The following is a 25111-nucleotide window of genomic DNA, read 5'->3' as shown; positions in this document are numbered from 1 at the left end:
TGGCACGACCTTTCCGGGAAGACCCACCCCGGGACCCCCGGAAAACCAACAAGTCCGACATCGGACGACAAGCCGCCGACGCAGCCTGAATAAACTGCGCCACGGCCGACTCCCCAAACAGGAGAGGACAAAAAGGTGAAGAACGCCTAAGAGCCAGAGCCCAAGCAGATTCCACGGAGGAACCCAGCACCGCCTGCCGACACGCGAGACGGGAAGCATAGAACAGGGAAACCGCATCCCGCAAAATCGGCGTGAACAGCTTCAACAAGGCAGCCAACGAACGCGCAGCCGAGGACAAGGTGCCGGACCCCGGGACGGACCCAAGCGACCCCACATCCTCCACGAGCCAATCCGAAGACAGCTCCAGGAGGGAAAAGAACTGCAAGGCCGAACACAAAAGGCCCCGAGCGCGCAAGTCCTCCGCCACGAGCGCCGCCGAAAGGGAGGGAACCTGCACATGGAGCTGAATAACGCCCACATCGCGGGGAAGGGCAGGGGCAAACAAGCACTCATTCAGGTACTCAAGATCACCCCCCAGGAAAACCTGAAGCACCGTGGAAGCTTCCCGCCACTCCAGCGTGCGGGAACGACAGAAGGAATGCCAGGAATCCAGACCAAACAAGGGGCAGTCTGCTAGCCAGGACGACTCCGGAACCTCGTAACGGAGCCAGAAAGGGAACGAAGTCCCAAACCTGAACGTGGACGGATCCATTTCCGAGGCATAATCCGGGTCACGCAGGAGGTAAGCTGCAAAGGCCGCTCGCACCACACCAGGTTGGATGCGATACGCCGAAAACCTCCGGAAGGACGGAACCGACGTACCCGGAGGAACACGGAACCGTACCCGGGGAGAGGCCGATACCAAATCCAACTCATACGCAGAGGGGGGGAAAGAAAACCCCACTCCTTGTAACAATAAGCCCCGCTCAGTGGGAAGAAAAACCCAGGCGGGGTCCAGCGGGGCCCAAGGCCCCCAAGTCAGCCCCTCCCCAGCCTCGAGGTCCGTCACCACAGGACCCGAGGCCGAGTCCTCTCCCCAAGCCCCGACCCCACAAGACAAGGACGGAGCAGCCGGAAAAGCTGGAGGAAGGGGGGCCCACTGGTCAGACCCTGAAGCTTCGGCCGGAAGACAAGACTCGAATGCCTCTGCCGCCCCCCCAGGAAGGGGCAACCCCCGAAGCTGCCCGAGTCTCGAGATCAAGTAACCCCTGCTCCGACCCCGAAACCCTCAGACGCTTCGGGGCCGGAAGCAGGGGCGGGGGACCAGAACGAACAGAAGGGGAAGGACGAGGAGGTGCGGACTGAACCAGGATCGAAGCGACCCCCACCCCCAAGTCCGGGTCTCGAAAAGCAAAGCGGGGCAGCCCCGGGGCATCCGGGGAAGCAACCAACCGAGCACGTTGCAACAGACGAAACCTAGACTGCAACGCCCGTGCCGCCTGTACCCGAATAGAATCATCAGAGGATTGGGTAAATTGAGTCACAAGCAAGCAGCAACACTCACAGGACTCAGGGTTGAAAGTATCACCGACCCAACAGGCAGCGTGGCAGAGGCAAAAACAATGAGGGTCACCCTGAGACAAGGGGACCGAGCAACCCTCAAACTCGCACACAGCGAGTGGGGACTCCGGGGTCACATCCATCGGACCCACGCGCCCCCTAGGGGATTCCCAGGGTCCTGAGCGTTTACTTTAAGAGGACTCGCGCTCAGGTAGTCCCAGGCAGGGTGCCGCAAACCGGCGCCCAAAACTACCAAGCAAACTTCTAAAGCTGAACCCCAGGGACGTGTACACTCACGGGGACCTAGCAGGGGGCGCCACCGAGGAGAACAGTGGAAGGGCAAAACAAACTGAATAAAATGACAGAACCCCCCACCAGGCAAAAACAAAAAGAAAAACAAAACCCCGCAAGAGGACAGCGAACCCCAAGGAACAGAGCCAGCCGCGATGTCGGGAAATACAAGCTGAGCAGCACCCTGCACCCCTACCAGTGCAAACTGCCTCTTACCTGCCGGTAACAAGGGAGAACAGAACACCCAAGAGCCCAACAGGCGGCCGAAAAACCGAAAGGTAAAACGGACCAGCAGAGGCAGACCCCGAGGAGCCTATGGAAGGTGGCCCCAAGCCCCAAGGGCAGTACTTACAGGGCACCTAGGGAAGGCAGCCCTAGGCGCATGCAGCCCGAGTACTGAAGATAACTCCTGGCTCTCGCACCCACAAAACTAACACCACACGCAAAGCACAGTGCAGTAGCGACACCGGAGCCAGAGCACACGACCACCGCCTATAGCATCAGCCTCAAGAACTGAGGTGTGGGTAGCCGGCGCGGGGGGTCTGGGGCTCCCCCTTCCCCCTCCCGGGGAGGGGGGAGCTGCGCAGACAGCGGCGCGGCAGTGTGTGACGTCACACTAGTTTGCTTGTTTTCGGTTGGGGAGTTCTATCCACTAGTTCGTTTTAGGTAGCAATTTTAACCAGAATAGGGGTTTGTTTTGGGGCGCTTACCTTTCTGGGTGCCTGTTCCGGTCGATGGCAGACATAGAATGCTTCCAACTACACGGGGGCTTCTATAGGCCATTGCTCCCCTTGCCTCTCTGAGGGGGCCCGGTTCTGGCCGTGGTCCCCGTTAGGCCTAAGAACTCCATACACATGACTGATGCCAAAGTCTGACATTAGCATATCAGCCTGGGATAGCTCCGGGGAGCCGACAGGGCTCCCCCAAGAAAAGAAGAATAGTAGCAAGAAGTGTCCACAAAGTAAATATGCAGCTGGTGTCTGTATAGCATTGCTGAGTAATACATAATAATACCAATAATAATGAGTATGTTATCATGCTCTATTTTGTTAAATATCATAAAAATGCATTGACTAATGTTAATATCTGTTACTTTCACCAATGTCCTTTTTTTTTGTCTCCTTTGTTTATTATCTCCTTTTGATGTAACCTCTACATCCTGGAGAGTGCATACCCATCCCCTAACTATGTCAAGATAGAATGAAATTGGTCACCCAATAAATCAGTCACAACTGGCAGAACTTGGGACTTTGAGATTTCAAATTCTATTTTCTTTGTCTCTTTAGGCAGTTTTGATGATTAGGGACCAGATTAGGGCTTTATCACTTTTATAAAGTATAAATTTTTATCCCCTAAATCATTATAATTTTCCCTATATTTAGTTTTTTGGGGGGTTATTTTTTCTTGACATCATTCCAACACATATTGACCTACAACTTTCACATATTCGAGTACGAATGTCAAACAACGTTTATTAAAACATATAAGTAAATTAATGAATTACAGTAGAACTACCTTATTCATTGTCGATAACTTCAACTTCAATTACAAGTATCTTCAAAACTTCAAGTATCTCTAAAATTTTGAGTCAGCTTAAAAAAATTCAGTTTCTAACAGATTTTTACCATTTTTACAAATAATGTTCACTGCTGTGTGTTCTACAATCCTATTAGAATGGATTTTTCACAAACTCTAAACGTTTGTAGTTATCAATTTTTTTTTTTTAAATTTGGCGCATAATTCAAATGCCACATTGACGATTTTTTTACAGTAAACTAAACTGAAAACATATATTCTATATCTATGAAAATGAAGATCATATACTATTCTGAGAGCATAATAACACCAAATGAACAATTGGTGATAGTTTATACTTTTGCAGCTGATTTCAAAATCTGAAGTTTTCAATATTCAATTTTATAATTATTTTTTATTTTCTTATTTTTCAAGTTACGTTTATGATCATTTAGACAAAGTTGCAGGATTTGCTAGTATGCACAAAAAATTGGAAAACATTAGAGCAAATTTGAGAACTTGAATTTTGCCATCAGATCCTGTCATATATGTATGCCATGCACAGCTTAAGGGTTAATACAGAACTGTACTGTATAAAACAAGGTTTATGTATGAAGGTTTAAAACAAAAGAGAAAACATTTGTCAATTGATCAGAAAGTTGATTTGATAGAGAAAGCAGAGCAAGGATACTGTCACTCGACTTGCCCAAGAATTCGACGTCGGTAAAGCTACAGTTTGTGATATAAAAAACCAGAAATTCTTTGCTCAAACTCATGTAATAGGCAACAGGAAAACATTGAAGCCTGCTAAGTATACGGATTTGGACTCGTCCGTATTTAAATGGTTTACACAGCAAAGAATTGCTGTTTCGGTTGATTCTATTAGAAATGCAGCTGAAAGACTTGCTGTAAAGTTAAACATAGACAATTTCAAGGTTAGCACTGAATGGGCATGTCGATTTAAAGAGAGTTAGGGCATCATTAACAAGAAAATTTGTGGCGAGGCCTTAGGTGCAGATGTTGGAAGTGCTAATGCATATAAGCTTAAACTTTCTCACCACATGATATCTAATAATTTAAACTAGGTTTTAAGTGTACAATGCAGATGTAACAGGCTTTAACTGGAAATGCCTTCAAAGAAACACTTTGGCCTTCAGGCTTGAGAAGAGTATTCCTGGTTGCAAGGTAAAGAAGGAAAGAATTTCAGCATTATTGTGCTGTAACGCAGATGGCAGTCACCGAACAAAGTGCGCAATTGTTGGGAAATCTGCCAACCTCAGAGCATTGAAAAACTGCATGAACAGATTACCTGTCATCTACTACAACACAAAAAGTGCCTGGTTCACACATTACTTTTGAGGATTGGTTCCAGAATCACTTTTGTAAAGAAGTAAAAAAGCAGCAGATCAATATGTGTAGAATTCATCCTGCTGAGGTAAAGGCAATGTTGTTGACAGATAATGCCCCAGCTCACCCCCATTGCTAAATTAACATCGCCTGATGGCAAAATAACATGAATGGCTTTACCACCAAACACTACATCTGTAATACAGCCCATGGATTAGGGGTTATCTATGCTCTCAAAGGATTTATAAAAGAGCTATGAATTCAGATATTATGGAAGTTCTGCTTTCTGAGGAAGACGAGATGCCTAATAAGGATACGAAGGCTAGTAGAACACTAGAAAATTTCAAGAAATATTCAATTAAAGATGCAATATACAACTAGGTCAAGGAATGGAGTGAGTTGAAGGTCACCACATTAAAGAATGCATGGAATAAAATTCTGAGTCCGGTACCTGGTTAGAATAAAGACGAAGATCACTGATTTTCAGGGCTTTGATAATACGATTTTTGAGACATTCAAAGATGCAGGTGATGAAGATTTGCAACTTTCTGATGTGAATGCGTGGTTAGATAATGATGCTGATGATCCAGGTTATTGTGAATTAACTGATAATGACTGATAATTAACTGATAATGTTGTCACAGCTCGTATAAGACTTGGCTACAAGTATCTCTGGCAGTTCGGCTTGTACAGTATAGGGATCTAGATGAAGTAAAGTGTAAAGTGTGTGGACATAGGCAGGGACACACACTCGAACACTATATCTTGGATTGTTGTAAAATTGAGCCTTTTAGAGATAAATCTAAGCTCACTCTGTATGATATGGCAACCTATCTTATTACCATGGATAAATTACCTGAAATCCTTGCACTGTACCCACATTTTGCTTCCAGTAGATGAACGACATATGAGATTCAGAAACAAGTAGTGTATTGTGAGGAACTAATAATAAACAGAAGCTTCCCTATGACTCTGTAATATCCCCATTGGCCAAACTATTATGTATTAACGACAAGACCTACCATTAATGTATGATGACTTACTGTAAATATGTAGCTCTTGTAATAGCACTTTCTCTGTAACTAGCTGACATTGTATCTATAAGGTGTGAAGGATTGAAGAAATTGTTTATGTAATAATCTAAGATGAGGTCTGATAAAGACCTTTTGTGCCCTCTGTAATGCTTTTGCGCTACCGCTCACAGGATGAGTATGGGGTGCACAATAAACTAGCCGCCTTCGGCGGCAACAATCAATCAAATCATCAAAACTGATAATGAGATTATCCAGTGTGTTACTGGTAGTAATGATGAGGATGTGGAAGAGGAAGATGATAGTGTGTTATCTATTCCATATGCTGCATCATTGCAAAAGGTTAATGATCTGCTTGATTTGGTTGCTGTAACTGATAATGAAGAGCTGACAGATTATTACCTGCACCTAAAGGACATGAAAGATATTATAATGAAGCTCACAACAAAGAAACAAACTAAGATTCAAAAGTTTTTGGTACGGTTTCACAGTAGGCCTACAGGACCAGCACCCAGCACTAGCAAGGACTCACCTTCCGAGGATGTCCAGGCAACTGGACCAGCACCCAGCACTAGCAAGGACACACCTTCCAAGGATGCCCAGGCAACTGGACCAGCACCCAGCACTAGCAAGGACTCACCTTCCAAGGATGCTCAGGCAACTGGACCAGCACCCAGCACTAGCAAGGACTCACCTTCCAAGGATGCCTAGGCAACTAGACCAGCACCCAGCACTAGCAAGGACTCACCTTCCAAGGATGCCCAGGCAACTAGACCAGCACCCAGCACTAGCAAGGACTCACCTTCTGAGGATGCCTAGGCAACTAGACCAGCACCCAGCACTAGCAAGGACTCACCTTCCAAGGATGCCCAGGCAACTGGACCAGCACCCAGCACTAGCAAGGACTCACCTTCCAAGGATGCCCAGGCAACTGGACCAGCACCCAGCACTAGCAAGGACTCACCTTCTGAGGATGCTCAGGCAACTGGACCAGCACCCAGCACTAGCAAGGACTCACCTTCCGAGGATGCCCAGGCAACTGGACCAGCACCCAGCACTAGCAAGGACTCACCTTCCGAGGATGCCTAGGCAACTAGACCAGCACCCAGCACTAGCAAGGACTCACCTTCCAAGGATGCCCAGGCAACTGGACCAGCACCCAGCACTAGCAAGGACTCACCTTCTGAGGATGCCCAGGCAACTGGACCAGCACCCAGCACTAGCCATAACTTACCTGGGAGTACCAATTGAGCTGTACAGCACAGTTCTAATGACAATAAATATACAAGGTGTAGTTTATATGATATAAGTGTACTGCAGTAGTGTGATTCTAGTGGTCTGTACTTTATGTACAGACTGTAGTGTATAATGTACATTTGTTAGAAAAGTTACTGTTCTTTAAACAATTTATATTCATGTGTGTGGCACTCTGAGGATATTAAGGCTAACAAAGTTTGCACTACACAACTCAACTGGTAGGGTCAGTACAGTACTGTAATGTGCAATATCAATTTATTTCATTGCAATTCAAATTCTTTGTTATTTAAATTTTTCAAAAGGCAAATGTGTACTTGCATATGTATTATTAATTTTTTTTGGGGGGGAAGGGGGATGCTGGGGCCGGATTGATGGAATGAATTCCACGCTGAAATGAATCGGCTACGCCCCCATATAGTTCGTTCAAGCGAGGGCACACTGTATTACTCATATAATTTCTACATTTACTGTCTACATTTAATGTCATTTAATTTCATGCATTTCTTTGATAAAGAGTTTACTCGTGTCCTTTATGATCTTGGTTATTTGTAAGTGTTGGCCTCATTAACCTTAAATTATAGTATGTTTATGTTACTCTATGTTCTGATATGTTCCAAGAAAATGTCATGAGGAGAAGTTCTAAAATACACCTTGTATTTCCATTCTGTAATTAATGTAAATAAACTACTGTACTGTTGCTAGAACTACTGACTCCATAATGTAATAATCTATGCCAGTACTCTGACTATACTCTGTACCTGTAAAGTAAGGCTGTAAAGTACCTGTACACATTTTTTGTCAATTTTACTGTAAATTATCTACTTAAAATTATCTGTTAGTTTAAGGACTTCCCCGAAACTCTATGCGTGCTAATGGCTTTACAGGAATGTAAAATCAACTTCATTTCTATGTTCTCTCTTAATCCCCAATGTACCTTCTTGTATATAAATAAATAAATAAATGCTTGCCATCCTTATGTATCACCTTTGTATTAATTTTTTATTTTCCTTGAACATTCTCATTTTGTTAACTTACTTCTCTTATAATATTAAGTGTTTTACCCCGTCACAACATTAATTAAAAAATTTCTATATTACTATTAATTTTGCCCGAAACACTTTTCGTAATAGTGGCTTCATTAGTACAGTATGTGTAACTGCTGTCCCTTCAATTGAACAATACTCTTATTACACATAGAAATCACAATAGTGTGATGCATCAAATTTATTTATTTATTTATTTAGTTATATACAAAAAGGTACATTGGGTTTGTGAGAATACATAGCATGGTATTTACAATCTTGTAAAGCCACTAGTACGCACAGCATTTCGGGCAGGTCCTTAATCTAACAGATAATTTTAAGTAGGAAAATTCTAGCGGAATTAATAAAATGATAACAGATACATTGCAAGAAAGAAAAAAAATGAGATGAGAGAGTTAGTAGGAATATTAAAGCACATTGGTATATTAAAGTTCAGTTTGATTGCATTGACAGCTTGATTGGTAATTTAAGCGAAGATTAATAGGCACCATACAGCAAATTCAAAGCACATATAAGAAGACAGCAATGATCACAATGGTAAAGTTGTTTGGATTGGGTACATGAAGATTGGGAGATTGGGTAGCACTAGATACAGTGCAATTTTAAAGCAACAAGGTAAAAAACTATGAAGATGAAATTAGGTACTTTTTAGTTTTGTTTTTGAATGACACAAAAGTTGGGCAGCTTTTCAATTCACTAGGGAGTGAGTTCCATAGACTAGGTCCCTTTATTTGCAAAGATTGTTTGCACAGATTAAGTTTGACTCTGGGAATATCAAAGATATATTTATTTCTGGTGTGGTGATAATGGATCCTATTACATCTGTCCAGGGAGAGTTTCAGAACATGATTTGCATTTAAGAACAGGGTTTGTAAATGTAGTTGACACAAGAGAATGTGTGGAGTGAGATTATGTTTAGCATGTTTAGGGAGTTAAACAAGGGGGCTGAGTGTTGTCTGAAAGCAGAATTTGTTATTATTCTGAAAGTAGATTTTGCTGGGGGATGATGGACCTGAGGTGGTTTGCAGTGGTTGAACCCCATGCACAGATACCATAATTAAAATAGGGATAGATTAGTGTATAATATAGTGAGATGAGAGCAGAGTTAGATACATAGTACTTGATTTTGGAGAGTATACCAACTGTTTAGAGACTTTCTTAGTTATGTGACTTTAGACTTTAGACTTTCTTAGTTACTTTCCATCATTTTTATTATTAATGTTAACATTGTCTATCTGAAGCTGAATTGCATTTGTTGATTTGCTTCCAAATAAGATGTAGTAGGTCTTTTCTATGTTAAGTGTTAGTTTGTTGGTTGACATCCATAAGTGGACTTTTTTTTTAAGTTCATTTTAACAGCATTATTTAGTGTATGTGTTTTGGGGTTAGAATAGATGAGGGTAGTATCATCAGCAAACAATATAGGATTCAGAATGTTGGTGACATCAGGCAGACCATTGATGTATATAAGAAATAGGAGAGATCCCAAGATGCTGCCCAGTGGCACCCCAATGGTTATTGGTAGAGTGGGAGAGGTTATATTATTGATGGCTACACATTGGTGTCCATCACCAAGATAGGATTGTATATAATCCAGGACATGGCCTCGGATTCCATAATGATGCAGTTTACATAAGAGGTAGTTGTGATTAACAGTATCAAAGGCCTTTCTCAGGTCAATGAAGAGTCCAATCGGAAACTTATTTTTGTCAAGGGCTGAGTAAATTATATCAAGGAGACTAATAATTGCGTTGTTAGTACTCTCTTGGGAGCGGAAGCCAAACTGACAGGGGCCGAGTATGTCGAGTTTTACGAGGTACAGCTGTTTGTAGATAATTTTTTCAAATATTTTTGATAGTACGGGTAGGTTTGATATAAACAAATTTGAAATAAGTTTGTTTGTTTCATTTCAAGTTTGAAATGAACAAATCCACAAGAGCCATGACGAGGGTTCAAATCTACGTCCGAGAGTGTGTAATGAAGTAAGGGCGAAGAGTTAGAACAGCTTATTGACAGAGCTCAGGTGCATGGGGAATTGTGTAAAAACCTAGTTTGTGTCTCGGAGAGACTGCAGGATCCGTGGTAGGTCAAGTTGATTTCTTGGTTGTAATTCTTATCCATGTCGTAGCTCAGTCGATTAACCACCATACTGCGCCAAGTTTATTGTGAAATTCCCCCCTGTGCGCATGAAATAAAGTGTTCCCCAAAAATTCTATTTTCTTCGTAAAATGATAAATTCCCTTCCCTGAACATGTCTATGTAAAAATAAGTACCAAATTCCTCTTACTTTGCCTCTGGGGACGTGGACAAGGTGCGTTGTGATGTCATCAGGGGCTGGTCGCCCGTGCGTGACACGCCCAGACATCATCGCGCGGGCCATTCAAGCACCAGATGTTGGCACAAATATATTTTAAATTATTTGTTTTATGTATTTCCAATGCAGTTTTATTTGTTTGTTTTTTTATCGTATATGATGCATATATGTATTCTTTACCATATGTATACAGTAGAACGTTCATAATGTTCCGTGGAACTGTGATACATGTGTCAGCAATGTGTCCAAAATAAATGTTTATTGTCGCAATATTACTGTTAAAAATTCACTAAAATTACAATATGTACAGTTTCACACACTACACAGTAACACACTGTATTACACACTCAGTACAGTACTTCGGAAGCGAGTAATAATCAACAAAGTAGTCCATGGTACACAGTACGGCTTCGCTCTCGTTGCACCAGGTACAGATAGATTTTCGCTTCCTGTTTCTTTGTTCTGTATGCTTGCAAATAACGCACTCATGCACACCCTTGGCATTAGTACCTGTAGGTGGTATGTAGCCAAGCTTGTAAAATGTAAGGTAGTCTTGCAAAGATTACAGGAAATGATTAATTTGTAAGGTAGTCGTGAAAAGATCGCCTTGTAAGGTCCCACACAGCAAGAAATTCAGCCAGCCTCAAAGAGTGTCCGTCAGTCTGGAAGAGATTCAGCCAGCCTCAAAGAGTGTCCGTCAGTAAAGAAGAGATTCAGCTATTCTTGAAAATATCTATGGAAAACACCACCATGGAAGCCGCTAACACTGTTTATCTATGCTACTTGTATCAGATGCATCATCACTGAACGCAGAAAACGATTCATCTATGTATCATCTAAATAAATTGGAGATAGCATAGGTGGGCAAGGGTGGCGCTCAGAGCTACAACTGGATACGCTCGCTGTATTGTCCTCATAGGTGCTGTATCACTTGCATCTGACCTTTGTGTTAGGTCCTTATTGCACCTAGCTTCACCAATATTATAACCCTTATATTCTTCAAACATTAAGGCTTGAATTTCACCGACAAAGCGCGATCTTTCAACTCCGCGTTGGACAGGTGTTTGGGAGCCAGAGGTGCGTGCGCCACTCATGGTTGCTCCCTCAGTACTAACCCAGCCAGCAGCCCTAGGGCATAAGGGGAATTTTTTCCAAGATGGCTACCTCTCACTGGAGGTCCTAAGAGTCCATTTCGTACACAACCAACCTCGCACACATTTAGAAAGGTACGAAAAAATCAAACCGAGTATTCTCGGTTGGCGCAGTTAAGTGGTTAAGGAGCGTCTGGGATCTTCTCGGATGTAGGTTCGAACCCTCATCATGGCCCATGTGGATTTATTAATTTATTACTCTTATGTTCTTTGTACACACACTCTTTTGAATAAATAATAATATTATTACTGTATTAATATTATTATTATTATTTACTCACAGAAAATCACACTAACGTGATATACATCAATGAGAAAATTCACTCGGGCTGTGAGGCGATGCGAACCTGCAATGTTTGCGTCACCTCACAGCCCCAGTGGATCGTTCATTGATGTATATCTCCTTAGTGCGATTTTCAGTGTAGTATCTGAAGTTGGGCGTACAGTGTTCAACTACAACACTTTATCCCTTCACCTGAGTGCTTGGGGAGGGGGGGTCTTGCGTAAAATTTGGCCTGGCTTCAGGACTTCCTGTGATATCAGTAGAAATCTGAAGACTTTTAGGAAGTCAGTGGTGGTACAGTGGTAGAGTATGCAGTTGGCAATGCCTTGGTCGTGGGTTTGCAACACCACACAGTCCCAGTAGATTTTCTCTATTATTATTATTATTATAAAAATTATCATATTCGATAGGCCAATGTCCACACCCCAACACTGCCATAGGTCAATGTCCACACCCCAACAATTCCATAGGCCTATTTCCACGCCCCAAAAATTGCGTGTTGGGGTGTAAGACAATGGTGGAGCAGAAAGTACTCCAATACTTACGGAGGATGATGAGAGTGCGAGGAACAAGGTGGTCAGGTGGAGCCAGTGACTCCTTCCTTCAACAGTTTTGTCTCTCCCTCGTGGTATATCCTCAATGTCTTCAGTGGTGTGGCCTCACTACACACTTACACTGCCATAAGTGTCCTGAGAGTACTGTGGGAGGGACAATTTGGCGGGTATTGTGGACACAGGTCTTTAAGACAGGCGAACTTCACGAGTCGTGGAGACGTCTATAGCAACCTTTGTTGTGATGACGTCACTCGCTCGCTCGCTTACCCGCCACGGTGCTCTTCCCATTTTCTTTGGTTACTGATCATTGCTGACGTTTAACCTGAGAGCCACTAATACTGGTGGCCTCAACGAGGACAGGAAGTTGGCGGCTTGTCAAAGGTCCTACCCATTTGCCTGGATGATCTTTTCTATCTGTATTTTAAAACCCAGTAGAGTTTTGGTGTTTACCTTACCTACTCCTTGGCGGGTAGGCTGTTCCACGGATTTACATCCATACGGGTGAAAAAGCCTCTCCTGTTTTCTGTCCTACATTGTGGCTTGTTGAGCTTGAACCCTTTGCTCCTCGTTCGTATTACATCTGACCTTTTGAAGAAAGTGTCCGGATTGACATCGTCCAAATTGTTGACTTGTGATGGACTCCACTACCGGGACCCTGGACTGTACTACCGGGACCCTGGACTGTACTACCGGGACCCTGGACTGTACTACCGGGACCCTGGACTGTACTACCGGGACCCTGGACTGTACTACCGGGACCCTGGACTGTACTACCGGGACCCTGGACTGTACTACCGGGACCCTGGACTGTACTAATGGGACCCTGGACTGTACTACCGGGACCCTGGACTGTACTACCGGGACCCTGAACTGTACTACCGGGACCCTGGACTGTACTACCGGGACCCTGGACTGTACTACCGGGACCCTGGACTGTACTACCGGGACCCTTGACTGTACTACCGGGACCCTGGACTGCACTACCGGGACCCTGGACTGTACTACCAGGACCCTGGACTGTACTACCGGGACCCTGGACTGTACTACCGGGACCCTGGACTGTACTACCGGGACCCTGGACTGTACTACCGGGACCCTGGACTGTACTACCGGGCTTACAGGGGGAACCCAAGTTGAAACATGGGGACTTAAGATCAACAACAACAATGAAAAATTATCGTTGGGGAAATTCCACTAAACACCACAAATTCTATAACAGATTTATTACAGCAAAGATTAACACTGAAAATAATGGTAAGTTTCAAACGTTCTATCTGAACACTTCCTAAACTGAATACTGAATACAAAAATGATGTGGACTCTACACTGTACTAAAACTTCAGAGACAAATACCTTAAACACCACAGACAGGCCAGTTGTTCAGCCTTACTCTCTGAGAGATGTTGACCCCCAGGAAGCCTCCAACACACTAACTAACCTCTCCACACTGACCTCTCACAGGCTGACCCAGGCTCGTTGCCAGATTAATCTTTGAAAATGATTATTAACTAAAATCCAGTATTTGTCACTGAAGGTGACTTTATTATTCCAAAACAATTGGGATTTATCTAGATACAAGAGCCAGATTAATTACAATATTCAGTAGCACTTGTATTTCACTAATTACATGATTTAGGAAACTAGACTGGGTACTTATTTTCCAATGACGAAATACTTTTTCATATATTCAAATCTTACTGAAGTCAAATGCTTCTTAGGTAACATACAAGACTTATTCTCTGTTCTCAATTGACGTTAATTTTAACATAAGTGCTTAACCATGATTGATAATTCCTCCTAATTCTGTAATATCTTTCATAATTCAAGTTCAAGTTCAAGTATGTTTATTGAGATAAGCAATAAATACATCTCAAAGGGATAGAGTAGCTTACGCTATTTCTACCCCCCTCTACTTCAAGTCCCTCAAGGGGCGCACAAATTCAGTGAGTACAAATAGACATATAACAGTACAAGAATCCCATTTAACATTGAAATTGAAATTGAAATTGAAATAAGTTTATTGAGGGAAAATACACACAAAGGGATGAGGTAGCTCAAGCTATTCTCACCCCATTCAGTACAACGTGTCAATATATACATAGACACACATCACAAATAAACACATTACCAAACATTCTGAGAGGTAAAAATATACATTTCCTCCCTCACAAGTAGTATGGTATCAGACGTACACACAAATACTTTTATGACCTAGGTATACTGTATAAACAATTTGCAAGACACCTGCAGATAATTCAACAAAATATTACAATCTTGGTGCAAAATTCTTATATCTCTCAAGAATATCATCAACCTTTCCGTTGTGACACATCCAGGCTATTTGTTCAGGAACAGTCCTTATCTCAGTGTTTCTATATACATTAATCAACGGACAATCAAGAATATAATGGGCAAGGGTGTGAGACCTTAACATACCACATAGTTTACACTTCGTGTCATTATCATGAACATCTATCCCATATTCCCAGTAATATTTGTACCCAAGCCTGAGCCGTATGTACACAGAGTCACTCCAAGCATTTCTCCTTTTACCGTAAGTGAAATGGGTGTTTTGACTCACATACATGTAGTGTTGCATGGTTTGACTTCTCTCATACATTATCTCTCTCCTCTCCACTCCCGCCTGTGCCTGAATATTTCTGATTTTGCTTCTTATTTGTCTCATTGTGAATTCACATTCAATGTCAACTTGTGGTTTTGATGTGGCACGTTTGGCCAAGTCATCCGCCACCTCGTTGAGCACTATTCCAACATGAGATGGAATCCACATGAATTTCACACTATAACCTTTCAGCTGTATCTCAGTTATTCTTCTCTTACAGTCCTCCACTATAGACATGAAGACTGGGTTTCGACTGTTTAAGGACTCCAGTGCTCCTCGGCTATCGACAAATACAAAAACATTTTTGTCGTCATGACGTACTTCCTCCAAACACGCCAGAATGGCCTGCAGTTCAGCTTGTGTGGATGATATATAATTACTAAGCCGGAGTTCAATTATCCTGTCCACAGTCCCAAACTCCGTATAATCCCTTATTAGGACACCACACCCTGCCCTGCCATCCTCCGCCACCGACCCGTCGCAATATACATGTAAACTGTTGCCTCTTGGTAACCGAGATATCATGCTTCCATACAAACACCGTAATTGTCCCGGTTCATGATGAATCTTTTTCACCTTGAGGGGTACAATTTTGACGTCTATTTTCTGTACTTTCCAGGGAGCAGACATATTACACTGTCGAGAGGGTTTACAGCAGTCAAGTACGTCGTATTCCCTGAGGTCATGAGCTAATCCTCTCGTATAGCGTGTCTCCCTCAGTTTCCTGGAAGTGTGTACGTCACTCAAGCAGGTCTGAACGCTCTCAAACAGCTTATCCCCTCCTTTTCTCCGCATGAAACGAATAGATACTCTAGTGTTAATGTCACGGACTCTATCACACACACTCTGTAAATTTAATTCCATTCTCATTATTTCAATCATTGCATTTCTTTGACATCCAAGAATAATCCTCATAGCCTCGTTCTGTATCAGCTCTATTTTTTGAATTCTGCCTTGGCCTGTGTAAGACAATACGGGTGCTGCGTAGTCTATCAGGGATCGAACAGTGCTTATGTATAACATCCGCAAGATAGGTACCCCAACACCTTTACCAGAAAAAGCCAGTGCTTTTAGAGGATGCAGACGGGCTTTACATAAGGTGCTGATATGATTTATTTCAGCATTTTTACTCTCACATGTGTATCCAACATACATGCCCAGATACTTGTACTTCTGTACACGGCTCAGTTCCACACCATTTAGAGTAAGTGTTATATTTCTTCGTTTCCTATACTCGTATTTGGTTTTATCTGCATTTATAACTAAGCCTAACTTGTGACAGGTTGTACCAAGTATGTTAAGAGCATCTTGAATTTTGTTCCCAGAAGTGCCTTGTATAAGAATGTCATCAGCATATATGATCGTCGTGACCCCTGGAAGATACATCTCTGATGCTAATCTGTTCATTAATACATTGAATAAGGTGGGACTTAATACTCCCCCTTGTGGGGTACCTAACTGAAACCTCCGTTCCTCAGACATGTATCCCTGGTAATACACCTGACCTTTTCTGCCTTGTAGATAATCCCTTATCCAGTGTAGCAATCTCCCTGTTATTCCCAGATTGGCTAATTCGTATAAGATTACTTCCCCATTGGCTTTATCAAATGCTCCTTGTAGATCAACAAAAACTCTACAATTGTCGTCCACATTAGACAAACACTTTAAGAGACAATCCGCAGTACTTTTGCCTTTGATAAAACCAAAGAGATTACTGGACATGTTATCACCTACAAGGTAGAGTAGCCTATTTAACAAAATCCTTTCCATCATTTTACAAAAGCAGGATATTAAGGAGACAGGTCTGTAGCCTCCGTTTGACTTTGGGATAGGAATGATGACAGCCTCTTTCCATTTTCTTGGTAACTTTCCCTCTCTATAACTCATATTAAACAAATCAAGTAAGGGATTAGGTTTCATACCGGCTAAATAATTAAGTATGTCATACGTTACTCCATCTTTTCCCGGAGCAGTGGAGCTGCCACTTTTTATAGCATCCAGTAGCTCATCGTGAGTTATCTCAGTGCATGTTATAGATCTTGTATTTAAGGCACATAAAGTTACTCCATTTCTAATATTTTCCCATGACTCAATGGTGACTCTCGTGTCTGCAGGTAAGGACTCCATACCAGCAGCACTTACCCATTTATCTACTAACTCATTAGCAACTTTCCCTGGATCTGAGTGAGCAATGAATTTGGTCTTACAACCCTGATTTTGTTTACTGCTCTCCATATGTCTTTAAGGTTCTTAGTATTACCAATGGACTGAGCAAATTCTTGCCAGTATCTGTCCCGCGCCTCCTTCCTCACCTGACTGCATTCCCTAGCCACTTCCAACATTGTATTTTTCTCTTCATCACTCATTCCATTTTTTAACCATGCTTTATGCGCACTCCGTAGCATTCTCTCCCATCCCTTGACTTGCTGATCATTGGAATATTTAAATTTCTTAGGTCCGTGCGTCTTGCTTCCCCTGCCCCCGTTATTTTCCCTCTGTACTAATTTCTCTATGTTCTCGACCATGTCCTCGTAAAAACTATCAACGCAGAGCGGCGTGTAATGTTGATACCAATCTCCCATATTTTGAATAAAATAATTTTTCATATCTTTATTAATATTTAGCCTTTTCCTTTGAAAGTGGACTTGTTTTTTCCCCAGTGGTAATTCAACGTTCAAGGCAAAGTGGTCACTAAGTAGTTCCCGAACAACCCGAGCCTCCCCCATAATCCCCTGAGAGTTTAAAACGCAGGCATAGTCAAGCCGTCCTCCCCTGATGTGAGTTGGTTCATTGTTTCCCAAGAGACAGGTATCTGGATGATCTTGTAGAAACTGTAACCACTTGACCCCATTAGCATTAATACTACCCACTGACCCAAGGCTTGTGTGCCGAGCATTAAGGTCCCCAATGACCAGTGAAGGATTAGTATAAATGCAGTCAGGTAAATAGGTAGCGTCGAAGCAGTTCCTGGATACATACAAATTAACTACAATAAATTCCCCTTCCCTTAATGATAATTTAACACAGACACTCTCTATACCTTGCGTTTTTGATGGCGGTTCTACTAACTCTGCTGGTATGGAGTTCTTAACATAAATCGACGTGCCTCTGATGTTATTTGCAGCGAAGAGGTGAAACCCTTTATAGCCATTTAATTTCAATAATCCTTCATTCCTATCTCCTGTCTCTTGGAGAGCTACAACATCAATATCATTTCCCATCACATAACAATGAACATCTGTAACCCTGTTTCTTAAACCATTAACATTCCATGACAACACTTTCAGTCTAGGGTGATCCATTATTAATCAATTCAGTGCCTAAGTCATCCCCAATAAGTTCACTAAATGATAGCCATACCTTGTATAACCTCTCCCACCTCCTCCCAAGTTCACCAGTAAAAGCGACATTGCGATTCTCAAGAGATTTTTTCAGTCCTGTGACGTCCATTATTGGCCCAAATGATTCTTTCATTTTATGTGTAATTATAGGGTTCTTCCTTTCCCTACGACTATCATCATTCACACACACTTCACTTTCCTTCATTTCATCACTCAATATTTCATTTTTGTCCTCAACCACTATATCCTGACTATCCTTCACCGTTTTGTGATTTTCCTTGACCTCCTGAACGTTTAATTTAGCCTCGATGGACTCGATTCTCTGCCCAAGATGTCGGAGGAACTCGCCAACTTTTCTAAGTTCAGCCCACACTTCCTTGACCGTATCATTATGACCCTCTTTCTGAGCCACAGTAGCCACTTCACTCACCGTTACACTGTCACTGCTGGAGTTCTGAGTGGTGGCGTGGCTGCTTGTTGCTGGAGCCTGCCTAAGTAAAGGTGACTCCTTTACCCACGCATTCGTCCGGTTCACTGGCACTGTTTGGAGCAGACTGTTTTGCTGTGCTCCCGGTGTCTGGATAAGAGCTCTTGCTTGCTCTGTAACATTCCCCGGCCGGGGAACATCCATACTCGGCCTCTTGCTACACACAGCCGAGCTGGCATTGTGAACACCTCCACAGTTGCAGCATCTGGGAACTATTTTCTCCCCCAGATTAAGCCTGCTTCTACACACATTAGAGAGGTGAGACTTTCCGCAGAAACGACATCGTGGATCATTTTGACAGCTCCAGGATTTATGCCCCCATCTGCAGCACTTCAGGCATATTATGGGCTCTTCCACATACTTTGCTACATGCCTGTAGCCAGCCCCGGTGATGAACACTTTCTCGGGAACTTCACCTCTCACTAGAGCCACCACCTGACTCCTAGCTTCACCTTTAATAAGGTGACGCTTGGCCCACACAAATCGGTGGTCGTCGAGGATGAACTCGGGGTCTAGAATCTGAGGGTATTTGTAAATAATTACCTTTGTCAGCTTCTCGTTCCCCTCCGGTATTTCCATAACAATTCCATCATATCCTTGCTGGCTAAGAAACGTCACTGCCTCCATAGAACCTACCGTTAAGTAAGGTCTGTTTACACCTTCCTTCAGCAGGGGCTCGAACTTGAGGTGTTTTCTTCCAAGTGTGACTGTCCACAGCAGCTTCTGATGATAGGCCAGCGTGCATGAGGCAGGGAAGAGAAGCCTCCATCTCCGCTGACCCTCACCTTCCTGACATCGTTCCGTCCGTTTGTCGGCATCAGTCTCGGCGTCGTTCTTCATTCTCTTGAGGTTCCCGTTAAGTGTACCAGTACTGTCCACACTACGCCTTGCATCCTGTCTTCTGCGTTTCTTCTTATTCCTTGTCAGAACTTCTTGAAACACGCCCTCCTCGTCTGACTGGCTGCTTTCAGAGTCCATGTTAATATCTCCGTGGGAAGTAGCCAGTTCTACTGGTGACTGAGTCTCCATCTCAGTACCCAGCATGGGGGGGAGGGGAGGGGGAAGGTGCGGAGCAGGTATCTTGACCCGACCGCGTGCCAGGTAAGACTGCATATTCACTTTTACCTATATATATATAAGGAAATATATATATAAATATATATATATATATATATATATATATATATATATATATATATATATATATATATATATATATATATATATATATATATATATATATATATATATATATATATATATACCCGCATTAGGTCAGGTGATAATACAATGAAGGTGAAAAACATGGGGGGATACATAAGGGATAAACATAGGGGCTGCAGAAGGCGTATTGGCCCATACGAGGCATCTCCTATCTAAACACAAAGATTAATCCAGTGTAATTGGCCTGTTATGTTGGACATTGTCTTCTGTGTTGGCATCGATATGTTCTTGTCTTGTTCTTACTCTCATGGTGGGTAGAGTAAATAGTTCCGTGATTTGGGTGTTCATGGTAGGTCGCTCTATTCTTATGTGAATTGCCTCAAGAATTTGTAATCTTCTTGAATCTTGGGTTTTGTCTATTATGCAAGTAATACTTGCATTACACTTACTTGCATAATAGACAAAACCCAAGATTCAAGAAGATTACAAATTCTTGAGGCAATTCACATAAGAATAGAGCGACCTACCATGAACACCCAAATCACGGAACTATTTACTCTACCCACCATGAGAGTAAGGACAAGACAAGAACATATCGATGCCAACACAGAAGACAATGTCCAACATAACAGGCCAATTACACTGGATTAATCTTTGTGTTTAGATAGGAGATGCCTCGTATGGGCCAATACGCCTTCTGCAGCCCCTATGTTTATCCCTTATGTATCCCCCCATGTTTTTCACCTTCATTATATATATATATATATATATATATATATATATATATATATATATATATATATATATATATATATATATATATATATATATATATATATATATATATATATATATATATATATATATATATATATGTCGTACCTAGTAGCCAGAACGCACTTCTCAGCCTACTTTGCAAGGCCTGATTTGCCTAATAAGCCAAGTTTTCCTGAATTAATATATTTTCTCTAATTTTTTTCTTATGAAATGATAAAGCTACCCATTTCATTATGTATGAGGTCAATTTTTTTTAATGGAGTTAAAATTAACGTAGATATATGACCGAACCTAACCAACCCTACCTAACCTAACCTAACCTATCTTTATAGGTTAGGTTAGGTTAGGTAGCCGAAAAAGTTAGGTTAGGTTAGGTTAGGTAGGTTAGGTAGTCGAAAAACAATTAATTCATGAAAACTTGGCTTATTAGGCAAATCGGGCCTTGCATAGTAGGCTGAGAAGTGCGTTCTGGCTACTAGGTACGACATATATATATATATATATATATATATATATATATATATATATATATATATATATATATATATATATATATATATATATATATATATATATATATATATATGTCGTACCTAGTAGCCAGAACTCACTTCTCAGCCTACTATTCAAGGCCCGATTTGCCTAATAAGCCAAGTTTTCCTGAATTAATATATTTACTATAATTTTTTTCTTATGAAATGATAAAGCAACCCTTTTCTCTATGTATGAGGTCAATTTTTTTTATTGGAGTTAAAATTAACGTAGATATATGACCGAACCTAACCAACCCTACCTAACCTAACCTAACCTATATTTATAGGTAAGGTTAGGTTAGGTAGCCAAAAAAAGCTAGGTTAGGTTAGGTTAGGTAGGTTAGGTAGACGAAAAAACATTAATTCATGAAAACTTGGCTTATTAGGCAAATCGGGCCTTGAATAGTAGGCTGAGAAGTGCGTTCTGGCTATTAGGTACGACATATATATATATATATATATATATTTATTTTTATTTTATTTATTCATATACAAGAATGTACATAAGGAATGTGAGGATACAAATATGGTAATTACAGTCTTGTAAAGCCACTAGCACGCGCAGCGTTTCGGGCAGGTCCTTAATCTAAGAAAATTTTAAGGAGGTAAATACTTGCAAAAATTATAGACAAAAAATGATAACAGATTACATGAAATGAAAAAAGATGAGAGAAAATTGTAGGTACAGTATATTAAAGCACATAGGTAGCTAAGATTGATTGCAATGACAGCTTGAATGGTAGTTGACAAAAAAATTGGTAGGCACAATACAGCAGAAACAATATAAGATTGGTTGCAATGACAGCTTGAATGGTAGTTGACAAAAATTGGTAGTCACAATACAGCATATGGCTAGCACATAAAAGAAGACAGCAATGAACACAATGATAAGGTTGTTTGATATTACATAAAAATTAGTAGATTGGGTAACACTAGGTACAGAGCAAATTTAAAGCTCAGTGTAGGAAACTAAGAAGATGAAGTTAGGTACTTTTTGGTTTTGATTTTAAATAAGGCAAAAGTTTTACAGTTTCTCAATTCACTAGGGAGTGAGTTCCATAGACTAGGTCCCTTAATTTGCATAGAGTGTTTACACAGATTAAGTTTGACCCTGGGGATATCAAAGAGATATTTATTTCTGGTGTGGTGATAATGGGTCCTATTACATCTGTCCAGGGAGAGTTTCAGAGCATGGTTTGTATTTAAGAACAGGGTTTTGTAAATGTAGTTGACACAAGAGAATGTGTGGAGGGAGTTAATATTTAGCAAGTTTAGGGATTTAAACAAGGGAGCTGAGTGTTGTCTGAAAGCAGAGTTAGTTATCATTCTGATAGCAGATTTTTGCTGTGTGATGATGGGCTTAAGGTGGTTTGCAGTGGTAGACCCCCATGCACAGATACCATAATTAAGATAGGGGTAGATTAGTGCATAATATAGTGAGAGGAGAGCAGAGTTAGGAACATAATATCTGATTTTGGAGAGTATACCAACTGTCTTAGAGACTTTCTTAGTTATGTGTTGAATGTGGGTGCTGAAGTTGAGTCTCTTGTCTAGGAATAGGCCAAGAAACTTGCCATCATTTTTATTACTGATGTTAATGTTGTCTATCTGTAGCTGAATTGCATTTGATGATTTGCTTCCAAATAAGATGTAGTAAGTCTTTTCGATGTTTAATGTTAGTTTGTTCGTTGACATCCATAAGTGGACTTTTTTTAATTCATTATTCACAACATTATTTAGTGTATGTGGGTTGAGGTTTGAATAGATAAGAGTAGTATCGTCAGCAAACAGTATAGGTTTGAGAATATTAGAGACATTAGGCAGATCGTTTATATATATAAGAAATAGAAGAGGTCTTAAGATGCTGCCCTGTGGCACTCCAACGGTAATTGGTAGAGTGGAAGAAGTTGTATCATTGATGGTTACATATTGGTGTCTGTCACTAAGATAGGATCGGATGTAGTCAAGGGCAAGGCCTCGGATTCCATAATGCTGGAGTTTAAGTAAGAGGTAGTTGTGATTAACAGTATCAAAGGCTTTTCTTAGGTCAATGAAGAGTCCAATCGGAAACTCATTTTTGTCAAGGGCTGAGTAGATAACGTCAAGGAGACTAATGATTGCATCGTTGGTGCTCTTTTGGGACCGGAAGCCAAACTGGCAGGGGCTGAGTATGTCGAATTTTACGAGGTAGGAATAGAGCTGTTTGTAAATATTTTTTTCAAATATTTTTGATATAATGGGTAGATTTGATATTGGTCTATAATTGTTTATGTCCGCCGGATTGCCTCCTTTATGGACTGGCGTTACTCTTGCTTTTTTGAGGATATCAGGGAAGGTGTGACACTATAGATTTGTTGAACAGTAGTGCTATGGGTGGGGCAAGGGCATGGGAGGCTCTCTTGTACACAATGGACGGAATTTCACTGGTGTTCCCTGCCTTGGTTTTTAGAGAGTGTATGATGGACACAACATCTGCCGGGCTGATTGGTGAAAGGAGAAGAGAGTTTGGATAGCTGCCTGAGAGATATGTGTTAATATGTGTCTGAGTCTGTGGGATTTTACTGGCAAGATTAGCACCAACCGATGAAAAGAAACTATTAAATTCATTTGCCATTTCTAAATCAGTTGACGGTATATCCCCATCCTTGTAGAGTTTTATTTGGTTATGTGAGTGTTGTTTAGTTCCTAGGATACTAGAGATAGTTTTCCAAGTGTTTTTCATGTTGCCTTTTGCTTCATTGAATCTATTCACATAATATGCAAGTTTTGCCTTTCTTATGATACTGGTAAGCATTGATGAGTACCTTTTAGCTACTTCCTTTGAAACTAGGCCAATCCTAACTTTCTTTTCATATTCATGTTTCTTGTTGATTGAGTTGAGAATGCCACTTGTGAGCCATGGATTGTTTAATCTTTTGTCAGTTACTTGCTTGGTAAGAAGGGGGACAATGAAGGTTGTAGAGGCTTAGAGTTTTGGAGAGGAAGAGGTTAGCTAATGAATTTATATCATAGGTATTATTGAATTCAGAATCCCAGTTAATATTGTGAAGTGCCTCTGTAAGATTGTCTAAAGCAGATTCACTGTGTAGCCTAAATGAAAGTTTCTTGCTTTTTGGTGGTGTTATGTCCATGTTCGCTATGAGAAAGGTAGGATAGTGGTCAGTTGTTCTGTCGTAGATTATACCAGATACAAGGGGAGCTGTTATGTTTGTCCATATGTGGTCCAAGGTAGTGGCTGATGTTTGAGTGACTCGGGTAGGTTTGGTGATAGTGGGGATTAGCATACAGGAGTTCATGCTGTTAAGGAAATAGTCAACTTGAGAGCAATTTTGTTGACCCAGGTCAATATTAAAGTCTCCTCCCAGAATGATGTGGTTTTTGTTGAGATTGTTGTTTATAATAAGATTCCTTAGGTTGTCTGAGAAAGAAGCTATGTTAGTATTAGGAAATCTATAGATGGCTCCAATAGTCAAAGAGGATTTAAGGGATTTAATTGTAAACTGAGCAAAAGTATATTCACAGTAGTCCTCTCTGTCACTAATAACACTGTTGCAGATAAATGTATCTCGGTAATATATAGCTGTGCCACCACCTTTTTTATTAGGCCTACAGTTATGAATGGCTTTATAACCAGCTAAGTTGTAGAGTTGGGTATAGTCTTTATTTAGCCAAGTTTCTGTTAAAATAATGAACGATAGGTTAGTACCTAGTGCTGTGAGTAGTGCATTTAAATCGTCAAAATGTTTACCAAGTGATCTAACATTTTGGTTGTAAACTGATAAGCAGGTGCTATTTTGGAGTGTGTTTTTAGCCTGGTGTGCTGTGAAATACTTGCAATAATGATGATCAATGTGCTGGTTGGTATAGATATGAGACAGAAGATTTTGATCAGGATCAATA

General features: G+C 41.4%; 1 protein-coding gene across 2 annotated transcripts in view; it reads right to left on the bottom strand.

Moving 5' to 3' along the window:
* LOC138371289 (uncharacterized) overlaps positions 1-12566 on the bottom strand; it is a 147271-nt gene extending 134705 nt beyond the window's left edge. For both annotated transcript variants that reach the window (XM_069336080.1, XM_069336081.1), the window contains exon 1: positions 12278-12566. The gene's annotated coding sequence lies outside the window, so the exon portion shown is untranslated. The remainder of the gene's footprint in view (positions 1-12277) is intronic.
* Positions 12567-25111: the final 12545 nt, after the last annotated feature.

The sequence above is a fragment of the Procambarus clarkii genome, chromosome 35 (assembly GCF_040958095.1).
Source record: "Procambarus clarkii isolate CNS0578487 chromosome 35, FALCON_Pclarkii_2.0, whole genome shotgun sequence".
NCBI lineage: Eukaryota > Metazoa > Arthropoda > Malacostraca > Decapoda > Cambaridae > Procambarus > Procambarus clarkii.
This window is presented reverse-complemented; position numbering and strand designations above follow the sequence as displayed.